Source organism: Heteronotia binoei, chromosome 10 (genome assembly GCF_032191835.1).
Source record: "Heteronotia binoei isolate CCM8104 ecotype False Entrance Well chromosome 10, APGP_CSIRO_Hbin_v1, whole genome shotgun sequence".
NCBI classification, from domain to species: Eukaryota; Metazoa; Chordata; class Lepidosauria; order Squamata; family Gekkonidae; genus Heteronotia; species Heteronotia binoei.
The window spans coordinates 45,199,004-45,211,405 of NC_083232.1; positions in this window are offsets into that span (position 1 = coordinate 45,199,004).

Here is a 12,402-nt window from a genome sequence, read left to right on the forward strand (position 1 = left end):
TGCCCCCCCCCCGACCCCTCTGGTGCCTCCTCCACCCCCACCCCCCATTCTCACCATTTTAAGGTCAGGGAAGAGGCCATGAAGTGCCTCCCAGGCTGACCCCCCCAGCCAATTAGGTGATTGTCAGGGAAAATGCAGCAGCAGCAGCGAAAGAGCTTGCTGCTGCTGCTGCGTTTTCCCCTCCGTTCACCTGATCAGCCGCAGGGGTGTTGGCCTGGGAGGTACTTCATGGCCCCTTCCCTGGCCTTAAAATCATGAAAACAGGGGGCGGTGAGGCTGGTGGGAGGAGGGAGGAGGAAACAGGGGGAGGAAGATGGGGGGAGGAGGTGCCATAGGGGAGGCTGGGGAGGCCGAATTGGGTGCTCCCACCCTGTCGGCCCTGGGGCTCGTCCCTGGGGCCAAAAAGATTGGAGGCCACTGGAATATAGCATCAGCCAACTTCTTTTTGGATTTATAGTAAAATCAAAATATTCCCTGGAAAAAGGTTAATCTGAAATGGAGCAATAAGGACTGGTAATCTTTTCGGATTTATTTTGGAGAGTTGAAGACATTTTGGAGACATTTTGGAGAGTTGACTTTACCTGGACGTGACACACTTCCATTTTCAGATTTGCAGTTTATTTCCTCGCGGTCCCATTTAGTTCTCTAATCTCCAGGATGTAGCTGGAGTTCTCCTGGGATTACAACTGATCTCCAGGTGACAGAGATGAGTTCATCTGAAGAAAATGGCCACTTTGAAGGCAGACTCTATGGTTTTGCACCCTAAACCCTAACCTCCTCAGGTTTCACACCCCCACCCCCAAATCTCCTGGCATTTCCCAACCTAGAGCTGAAACTAGTGTGCATCAAAGGAAAGTAGTCTAGGACTGAGAACAGACAGGCATTTAAAGCCACCTGGGGGGCGGGAGGCACGTGGACCAAAAAACCTGTTCAAAAGCTTTGTAACAGCAAAGGGATTCTGTCCAAAGTGTTATACTATCAGAGCACTAAGTTGCCCCCAACTCTTTTCTTTCCAGAAGATGTAGCAGGTAATTGAATGGAAGACTGTCCACCACTTCTAAAGTGGTGCCTTTTCACTGGGGCATCTCCAAGGCACCTCCTTGGCTGTCTGGAAGGTCAGGAAGTGCCAAGAAAGTGCCTGGGGAGCCATGGACAGGACTCATGAACATTCCTCCCCAGGTGCCCATGGCCCGCCCTTTTTCCGAGCACCATCTGGAAGCTCTGGGGCATTTTATTTCCAACCAGCTTTCTTTGGAGTGGTTTCAATAGCACAGAGATCTATTGGGGTTGCATGTTGTATAATCTACAATCTACTCAGACTGACAGCAGCTTCCCAGGGTCTCAGGCAGAAATCTTTCATATTACCTTCTACCTGGTCATTTTAGCTGGAGAAGCCAGGGAATGAACCTGGGACCTTTTGCATACCGAGTAGATTTTCTACTTCTGAGCCACACCCCTTCCCCATGAAGGTACCCATGGATCTTGTTTCTCGCACTGTGTCTTGTTTGGCTGCTATGTAAGGATCCCAAAGGCTGTGTACATCAGGGTTTTCTGCCCCCCTCCCCCTCACTGGTTTAGGAGGATACAATAGGATGGGCATGGATGTCAGTCACCTCTTTTGTATGCATATAGAATTGCTTTCTGCTCAGTTATGGGGCTCTCTGAAGTCTGACCCTGGTCAGAGTTGTAAACATCTCATTCCAATATCTAATAGAATATGATGGACTGTTACAAAACTGGACAAATAGGGTTCAATAGTCATACCTGATTAAAAGCTTTGTAACAGCAAAGGGATTCTGTCCAAAGTGTGCCACTAAGTTGCCACCAACTCTTTTCTCTCCAGAAGATGTAGTAGGTAATTTCACTGACTGAATGCAAGATTGCCCACAATACAATCACGTGGCCACACAGCTTCATCAGTACCAGCCCACAGCTTGTTAAATCTCTACCACTTCAATTTTTGGCTAAGGAGACAGACCCTGTTTTCTTGTGCTGCGTTCTACCAGCTTCTGTTTTTCACTCAGGCATGCAATAAACCATAACTATGGCACTAGTGTATTTTCCCAACAGAGCATTTACTCACTTGCTTCATCTGTCATTGATCCTCCTCTGTTGGGAGCCAATGAATAAATAAAATTGCCGATTATGAGCCTAAAATGATCTAGTGGATGTAGATGCCTCTGAGTCCCCTATGGTATTGCTGGGAATTGAATATGGATGCTAAAGGACAAGCCGCAATGGCCAGAACCTGGTTAAATCAGTCTGCCATCTTCTATCAAAGAGGCTATTTATGACAAATATTTTATGTAATTTGTAGTCCACCTTTCTCACTTGGAATCAAGGCAGATGGACCCTATGGAGTAATTATTTGCATTAACATGCCTGATACAGTTGATTTTCCTGTCTCTGTTCAAGGATTCAGTCAAGCTTTCTCTTGTCTTAAAGCTCTAAGTGAGAACATGAAGTCATTTGCAGTTGTCAACAGGCCAGGAGAAAAGTGTTTTGTCCTTTGAATAGAGGTTTAACAGGTGGGAAAGGGCAGCTGAAGCCATTCATGGCAGGGAGGTCAACAATATCACAATGTAAATAACATCTCAACAATCCTCTATTCGAGGGACAGAATTTTTTTTTCTCCAGGCAGTTAGTAGGCGGCACCCCTACCACTTGACTAGAAAATACACGCTCCTCACTTTCTCTTGTGCCTTTAACAGTGCTTGTCATGCTGAAATCAACAAATGAAGTTTTTTCACAGCATGGAGCCAGATGATGTTAAAGGCACAGTTACAGGGGCTAGTGAAAATGAAAACTCATGAAAATCTGGTTCCATTCTGCTCTGAATCAGACAAATAACCTAGTTTCTTTTAACATTAATATACTCAGGTAAAAGCATTATACAGCTCGCTCTCCACATCAAAGTACACGGCTCTTCTGTTTTCTTGGAGGGAGAAGGGGCTGGGTCACACAAATGTACCTAAAATTTGGGAGAAGGGAGATGCTGTAAGAAAGTTAAAGGAATGAAGAGAAGATGTTTCTGAGATTTGCTATCTTGTTATGTATTACTGCAATCATTTGATCAATGTTTAAAAAATATTAAATTGCATTGCATTCCCACCCAAATCAACATAAACTAAATGAAAACAGATGCAGAACCACCATTCCCATCCTACCCGCCTCTAAAAGTGGAAGTAGATTTCCCACATGTTATTCTTTTGGATGTGCTACTGGGTGATCTACGTCACACTAGCCTTGGGAAAACTTGTGGTAACTTAGAAGACGGATGGCTCATCAGAAAATGCTCAGAATCGGCAATGATTTGGGGCTAATTTCATGGATGTTTTCCAGGGTCCCCCCCCTCCCCCATCCTCTGTTTTCCTCTGAACAAGGGAGCTTCTGAAATTTCTTATTTAACATCTTTCACATTGAATCAAGAATACACTAACCATACTCCCTGCAGCTGTTGCTGGTCAAATTGCTTCTCTGGAGGGACCAGCAGATGAGGCTGCCTTTTTGAGAAGGTCCAGACTGAAGGTTTTAGCTCGCCGTCCTGCCCACACTCAAGCATGAAACATGAGATGTCTTAGTCCCTCCCCCCACCTATCACTTTGCACACAAACACACACACAGAGGCCGAGCCTTTAAATGAACCCAGATGGCTGGCATAAAGGGAGTAGGCATCCGGGAAAAATGCCTCGGGGAGCTCTGGTTGCTGTCATCTTACTCCGCAGGCCAAGAGCCTTCTAGATGTCTGCGTTGTTTCTTAATCTGAGATCACTCCTGTTTGGGCTTTTCCCAATTTCCTTTTGGAAATGTCACACAGCCATCAGAAAGATATTCCAAGATTGATTTGACTCAAATCAAACATTCCCCCTTAAGTCCTAAGGTTGAATATTATTATCCTTAATAAAGAACACATCTATCCAAATCAGATCTCAATTGATTTACTGTACTGCCCCTCCCTCCCCTTCTATAGCTGGCTGATTGAGTTGTTTGATTCTTGTGTGAAATAAATTAATCAACTGTGAGTAATAAAGAATGTTGATTAAAAGTGTTAATGTACTGCATGGTGATAACTTGTTCAAACAAGAGGGTTTAAAAAAAAATTGCAAAGACGTATGTTTTCCCTTTTCATTTTTCTATAAAAATATGCAAACAATTACCTGGGTTTGGAGGATGTAATTACAAAGAGGTTCATCTCTAAAAGGTTATTATTGATTTAAAGAATTCTTTACTTTAATAGAAGACAGACTGAGGTATAATAAAGAAAAACTTTTCCTCATATGTATGTGATGGCCATAAAGAGAAATGTAAAAGAGGTAACTATTTAAACATAGCATGCCAAGCTTTTGTATTTTGTTCTGTAGTAGTTGTGTGTTTTGTTCTATAGTCTTTGTGTTTTGTTCTGTATCTGGAGGGTTAAGATTCACTTTTTGTTCTTCAGCAAGAACAGAAAATCATCACCATAAAACTCATTTCAATTTACACATTGAATAAAAACAACTGATCTTTAATTGGGAAAATTGAGAAGATATTTTGGATGCCACATGAGGAGTTTGGCATAGAATCAATACTGCTATTTCTAAACATTGTCAGATTTGTGGATACTTAAATCTGGAAATTGGAGCCATGGACAGACAAGAAATAGGTTTTGAGGTTTCTTAAATGTATGCTTTTTTCTGACATAAGGCATAGGGGTTTTGTTATTAATTGTTATTAATTGTTGATCCTATTCATTGTTTTAGACAACCGTAACACTACTGCCAGTTGAAACTGTGGTTTCTATCAGTAAGAACACAAGAACATAAGAGAAGCCATGTTGGATCAGGCCAATGGCCCATCCAGTCCAACACTCTGTGTCACACAGTGGCCAAAAAAATTATATGTATATACCCACTGTGGCTAATAGCCACTGATGGACCTCTGCTCCATATTTTTATCTAACCCCCTCTTGAAGCTGTCTATGCTTGTAGCCACCACCACCTCCTGTGGCAGTGAATTCAACATGTTAATCACCCTTTGGGTGAAGAAGTACTTCCTTTTATCCATTTTAACCTGACTGCTCAGTAATTTCATTAAATGCCCATGAGTTCTTGTATTGTGAGAAAGGGAGAAAAGTACTTCTTTCTCTACTTTCTCCATCCCATGCATTATCTTGTAAACCTCTATCATGTCATCCCGCAGTCGATGTTTCTCCAAGCTATAGAGCCCCAAGTGTTTCAACCTTTCTTCATAGGAAAAGTGTTCCAACCCTTTAATCATTCTAGTTGCCCTCTTCTGGACTTTTTACAATGCTATAATATTCTTTTTGAGGTGTGGTGACCAGAATTGCACACAGTATTCCAAATGAGACCACACCATCGATTTATATAGGGGCATTATGATACTGGCTGATTTGTTTTCAATTCCCTTCTTAATAATTCCCAGCATGGCGTTGGCCTTTTTTATTGCAATCGCACACTGTCTTGACATTTTCAGTGAGTTATTTACCACGACCCCAAGATCTCTCTCTTGGTCAGTCTCTGCTAATTCACACCCCATCAACTTGTATTTGTAGCTGGGATTTTTGGCCCCAATGTGCATTACTTTGCACTTGGCCACATTGAACCTCATCTGCCATGTTGACGCCCACTCACCCAGCCTCAACAGATCCCTTTGGAGTGCCTCACAATCCTCTCTGGTTCTCACCACCCTGAACAATTTAGTGACATCTTCAAACTTGGCCACTTCACTGCTCACTCCCAACTCCAAATCATTTATGAACAAGTTAAAAAGCATGGGACCCAGTACTGAGCCCTGCGGCACCCCACTGCTTACCGTCCTCCACTGCAAAGACTGCCCATTTATACTCACTCTCTGTTTCCTATTAATTAGTCAGTTTTTGATCCACAAGAGGACCTGTACTTTTATCCCATGACTCTCAAGCTTTCTAAGGAGCCTTTGATGAGGAACTTTATCAAAAGCTTTCTGGAAGTCAAGGTAAACAACATCTATTGGGTCTCCTTTGTCCACATGTTTGTTCACCCCCTCAAAGAAATGTAACAGGTTAGTGAGGCAAGATCTTCCCTTACAGAACCCATGCTGAGTATTCCTCGATAATCCGTCTTCATCAATGTGCCTACTCATTCTGTCCTTGATAATGGTTTCTACCAACTTTCCCAGTATTGAAGTCAGACTTACTGGCCTGTAATTTCCCGGATCTCCTCTAGAACCCTTTTTAAAGATGGGGGTGACATTTGCTACCTTCCAGTCCTCAGGAACGGAGGCAGATTTCAATGAAAGATTACAGATTTTTGCTAGAAGATCCACAAGTTCAACTTTGAGTTTTTTCAGAACTCTCGGATGTATGCCATCCGGACCCGGTGACTTATTAGTTTTTAATTCATCTATCAGTTGTAGGACCTCCTCTCTTGTCACCTCAATCTGACTCAGTCTTTCAACACCCCTTCCAACATTAGTGGTTCTGGAGTGGGCAAACACTTCTCGTCTCCCACAGTGAAAACGGAGGCAAAAAATGCCTTCAGCTTCGCCGCCATTTCCCTAACCTTCTTCAGTAATCCTTTTACCCCTTGGTCATCCAAGGGCCCCACTGCCTCCCTGGCTGGTTTCCTGCTTCTAATATATTTGAAAAAAAATTATTGTTGGTCTTTATGTTTTATGTAAAAGGAAGGGGGAGGGGACAAGGCCCTTTCCGGGGCTTTTTTGACCTTTCAAGGAGGACCTATTGGGGCCAGGTCTGGTGGCAACCACTGGGCAGCTTGCCACCATGAGACATCTGTGATTTCATGCAGGCCTGGCTTCCTGCTACTGTTTGGCCAGTGTGATGTTGTATTTAGAGTTTTAGACTATGAGCTGGGGAATCAAAGTCTAAATCCTCATTCTTCCACAGAAGCTCAGTGGGTGACTGTGGTCAGTTACAATTTTTCAGGCTAATCTCCCTGACAGGGTTGTTGTGAGTTAAAATGAAGAAAAGAATTATCTAGACTGCTTTGGGTTCCCATTGTGCAGAAAGATGGTGGGAAAGGGAAGGGGCTATGGGGGCCTCCAGGAAAGGAAAAGACGAAATAATGAGATGCCCTCACAAGAACTTGCAGGTCTCCTGGTTGTCCATACATTTAATTCTGAGCATGGCCCCACTGGTGGATACTTAAATCCAGAGGCAGACAAGATAGAGCTTTCTACAATTAAAAGACAAAATAGAGCTTTCTGCAATAAAACCTCAGATTTGAGGAGAAATTTGAAATCTAAAACAAACATATTGGTGGGTTAACTCCCCCAAAATAATAGAAACAGCACCTGAAGCTTTAAGAAACAAATACCTCTGTGGTGATTGTTGTGGTTCCTAGGCAACTACAATAATATTACTAGCCTTCAAGCTTTGGTTGCTGTGGAGAAACGCCATTTTAGTCAGTGGTGGTGCTTCATTTGGCAGGGGTCAGTAAATCCCTCAGCAGGCTTTGTAGCCTTCCCCTCACTCCCCCCTCCCTTCCAGAGCCAAACCAACAACGCTAGGGGGAAAATCTCCTAGAGAGGCAGGAAGTGCTGTTGTTCCTTGCATGTGTTAGGCAGGAAGAGAAGCCAGATTTGAACTGGGGCTCGAGCGAGCATGTGGTGAGCAATGGAGGCTCCTGCCTGGGAGGGCCCAGGCAGGCAGACTAAGTAAGTAATTCACAAGACAGGGCAAGTTTAGATCAGGGCCAGCAGGACGCGTTTATAACACATTTTGTTTGTCAGGCTGTTTGCTGTGCTGTGCTAATTTTGTAGATGCAACTGTTTTTGTTTTGTTTTTCTGTCCCTATCTGTTTCTCTTTTAAATAAATGTTTTTTCTGTTTTAAATACTGGCAGTCAATCTCTGTACCACATAGATCCCCAGACTGCTTTAGACCACGCTGTTTTTAAGAAGGGGGCCCCAGGGAAGGGGGAAGGCATGCAGTTGGATAAGGTGCCAATCCTCCAGGGGTGCCCCAAAGAAGCGCTGAGGTCTCTGTGAAACCCAAGTGCAGGGTGGCAGAGGACCTGGAGGCCTAGCCTCATAGCGGAAGAGGGGGATTGGGAGTCCTGTTCCTCTCAATCTGAACCCCTAGACTGAGCAGGTGGTGGCAGCGAGCCCAAGGGGCAGGAGGAGAAATAGCTCCCTCCAGGAGTTGGCGACTCAATAGGGAGCTGACGGGACCGGGTCTGAAGGCAGAATCGGGCCGGTTCCGCCACAGTTGCTATCAATAAAAGGTGATGAAGAGACAAGATTCTTTCCAGACCTGATTTGCCTTTGAGGGACAAGGCCCCACAGAAGAAACAGTGCGGGATAAAAAGCCCCCTGTAAATGCTTGTCATATTTACCATATTTTATTTATCAGTGGTGATTAAGTAAATGTACAATCCTGCTGAAAATGCCTGAGCACAGCAGACCCCAAAAAGAAAAGGGGACTGTGCAAGACCTTGGTTGCTTTAAATTTAGGGCTGCCAACCTCTAGGTATGTCCTGAAGATGTCTTAGAATTACAGCTGATCTCCAGAATACAAAGATCAGTTCACCTGTAGAAAATGGCTTCTTTAGAAAGTGGACTTTATGGCATTAACTTCAGTTATGCCCCTCCCTTCCTTTTCCAGACTTTACCCTCAAATAACCAACTATTTCCAAATCAAGAGCTGGGAGTGGCAACCCTATTTAAATTAGTCTGTCTTTACAGCACTTAAAGTGAAAGTTTATCTTGTGTCTTTGCTATTTGTTGGAAATTTTTAAAAAGTTCTTTCCTGGGTATAAATTTCTAAAAGGAAGCAAGAGAGATTAGAGTTGTAATCTAAACAACTGATAGATTTCTCACATGTCCATCTTATTTTAAGGTCACAGCAGTCATGGGGTTGAGCTGGCCTGTATTAATTTCCAGACACACCACTTCTTTGATGAGGATGTCTTCATACAGACAAAATACACAATTGCATACTGACATATGGCATACTATTGTAAACAGCCCTGTTTGAATAGCTGCAGTGGTATCACAAAAGCTGATCTAAGTTAAATGCTACATATATCATTAGCAACAGGCAAACAACAGCCTCATAGAATCATAGAATCATAGAGTTGGAAGGGACATTTAGGGTCATCTTGTCCAACCCCCTGCACAATGCAGGAAACTCACAAACACCCCCCCCCCCCAAATTCACAGCATTGCTGTCAGATGGCCATCTAGCCTCTGTTTAAAAACCTCCAAGGAAGGAGAGCCCACCACCTACCAAGGAAGCCTGTTCCACTGAGGAATCGCTCTAATGGTCAGGAAGTGCTTCCTAATGTTGAGCCGGAAACTCTTTTGATTTAATTTCAACCCATTGGTTCTGGTCCTACCTTCCAGGGCCACAGAAAACCATCCTCTATATGACAGCCCTTCAAGTACTTCATATCACCTCTCAACCGCCTCCTCTCTAGACTAAACTTCCCCAGCTCCTTCAACCTTTCCTCATAGGACTTGGTCTCCAGACCCCGCACCATCTTCGTCCCCCTCTTCTGGACCCATTCCAGCTTGTCTATATCCTTCTTAAATTGCCCAAAACTGAATACTCCAGGTGAGGTCTTACCAGAGCAGAGTAAAGCGATGCCATCACATCAGGTGATCTGGACACTATACTTCTGTTGATACAGCCCAAAATTGCATTTGCCTTTTTAGCCACCGCATTACACTGTTGACTCATGTTCAGCATATGATCCACTAAGACCCCTAGATCCTTTTCGCACATACTATTGCTAAGACAAGTCTCCCCCATCCTATAACCATGCATTGGATTTTTCCTACCTAAATGCAGAACTTTACATTTATCCCTGTTAAAATTCATTTTATTGATTTTAGTCCAGTTTTCCAGCCTGTCAAGGTCATCCTGCATCCTGTTTCTGTCTTCTTCTGTGTTTGCAACCCCTCCCAATTTAGTATCATCTGCAAATTTAATAAGCATTCCCTCTATTCCTTCATCCAAATCATTGATAAAGATGTTGAACAAAACAGGTCCCAGGACAGATCCTTGAGGCACTCCACTTGTCACTCCTCTCCAAGAGGATGAGGAACCATTCACAAGCACTCTTTGGGTGCAATCTGTCAACCAGTTACAGATCCACCTGTAACAGGATCCAAACCACATTTTACCAACTTGTCAACAAGGATAGTATGTGGAACCTTATCAAAAACCGTACTGAAATCAAGATAAACGATGTCTAGAGTGTTCCAGCAAGGTAGTCACTTTCTCAAAAAAAGAGAGATCAGGTTAGTCTGACATGACTTGTTCTTGAGAAACCCGTGCTGGCTCTTAGTAATCACATCCATTCTTTCTAAATGTTCCAGGACTGACTGTTTGATGATTTGTTCTAAAACTTTTCCAGGTATAGACACCAAGCTGACAGGTCAGTAGATCGTCTTTTTTCCCCTTCTTGAAGATGGGGACAACATTCGCCCGCCTCCAATCTCCCGGCATCTCTCCTGTTCTCCAAGAATTCTCAAAAATAATAACCAGAGGCTCTGAAATTACATCCGCAAACTCTTTTAGAACCCTTGGATGCAATTCATCTGGCCCTGAGGACTTGGTTTCATTTAAAGAATCTAGGTATTTATGTACTACACCTATGCTGATCCTAGGTTGGAATTTCATGCCCTCCTTATATGTTCTGTTTTTGCCATGTTGAGCACCGTTTCCCTCAGAAGGGAAGACTGAGGAAAAGTAGGAATTGAGCAGTTCCGCCCTCTCTTCATTACCTGTTACAATTTCACTTTCTTGCCCTTGCAATGGGCCTACTAGGTCCTTGCTCTTTTTCTTACTCTGAACATAAGAAAATAACCCTTTTTTGTTGTTTTTAGCATCTTTGGCCAGCCTAAGCTCATACCGAGCTTTAGCTTTCCTAACTTTTTCTCTACAAACACTGGTGATTTGTTTATATTCATCCTTGGTTATAAGGCCCTCCTTCCAATTCCCAAAGGAGTTTTTTTATTTCTCAAGTCTTTAGAGAGCTGTTTATGAAGCCACTTCACCTTCTTTAGGCTTTTCCCATTTTTTCTTCTCATAGTTATTGTCTGTGATTGCACTTTCAGTATTTCGCTTTTAAGAAACTCCCACCCCTCCTGAACCCCCTTCCTCCTAAGTATTTCTGACCATGAGATTTTACCCAGCATAATTCTAAGTTTATCAAAGTTTGCCTTTCTGAAGTCCAGCCTATACGTCTGACTACATATAGCTTTTCCCTTCCCTAAGACTGTAAATTCCAAAATCACATGGTCACTACTGCCCAGGGTGCCCACTATTTCCACTTCTTCAATCAATTTTTCCTTGTTGGTGAGAATCATATTCAAGATAGCAGATCCCCTTGTTTCCTTCTTCACTTTCTGGAAAAGGAAGTTGGCAGCAAGGCAAGTCAGGAATCTATTTGACTTTTCATTTTTAACAGAATTGGACTTCCAACAGATCTCCAGGTAATTGAAATCTCACATGATCACTGTATTCCTTCTCTTGGAGAACTTTGCAATCTGCTGTAGGAGTATCTCATGCAAGTCCTCTGCCTGACTTGGTGGTCTATAGCAGACCCCCACAATAATATCACTGTTATTTCTTATGCCTTTTATTTGTGCCCAGAGACTTTCAACTGAGCTGCCATGCTCAGATTCACATATTTCCTCACAAGTATGTACCACCTTCACATATATTGCTACGCCTCTGCCCGTTCTCATTTGCCTGTCCCTTTTAAATAAGTCGTACCCCTGAATCCTAATATTCCGGTTGTGAGTGTCATCCCTCCAAGTTTCAGTAAGGTCTATTATGTCATAGTCTCCTTCCGTTATTAGAACTTCCAGTTCCTCCTGTTTGTTTCCCATACTCTGTGCATTAGTGTAGAGACATCGAAATCCACGTTTTATGCATCCCAAGGGTTTAGTTTCCATACAAGCCTGCAAGTTAACATTACCTAGTGTATACGCCACTCTTTGCAAATCTTTAATGTTCTTATCCCCAGTTTCTAGCATGATACAAGGCTTCAAATTATTGTCTCACTCCCCCATACAATTTAGTTTAAAGCCCTCCTTATTAGGTTAGCAAGGCTGTTACCAAACACCCTTTTTTCTACTGCCACAAGGTGCAAACCATCTCCCAATAGAAGACCACCATCTCGAAAGCGTAAGCCATGGTCCAGAAATCCGAATCTTTCCTGACCACTGGATAATTAGAATTCTCAAAGTCAGCTTATCTGCAGAGTCAAAACAGCTGCAGCCACAGGTGAATGAGATAAGCCCTTTTCAGTTGTTGAATCTTGGCTCTGCAGCCAAAAACAGAGAGCATGAGCTATGCATGACCTTCCAAATAAGCCTGATTAGCATTTTGTGAGAATGGGGCAATGCACATGTTTTCCATGCATGTATAAAATGGGTGTGCACAAGTGCATTT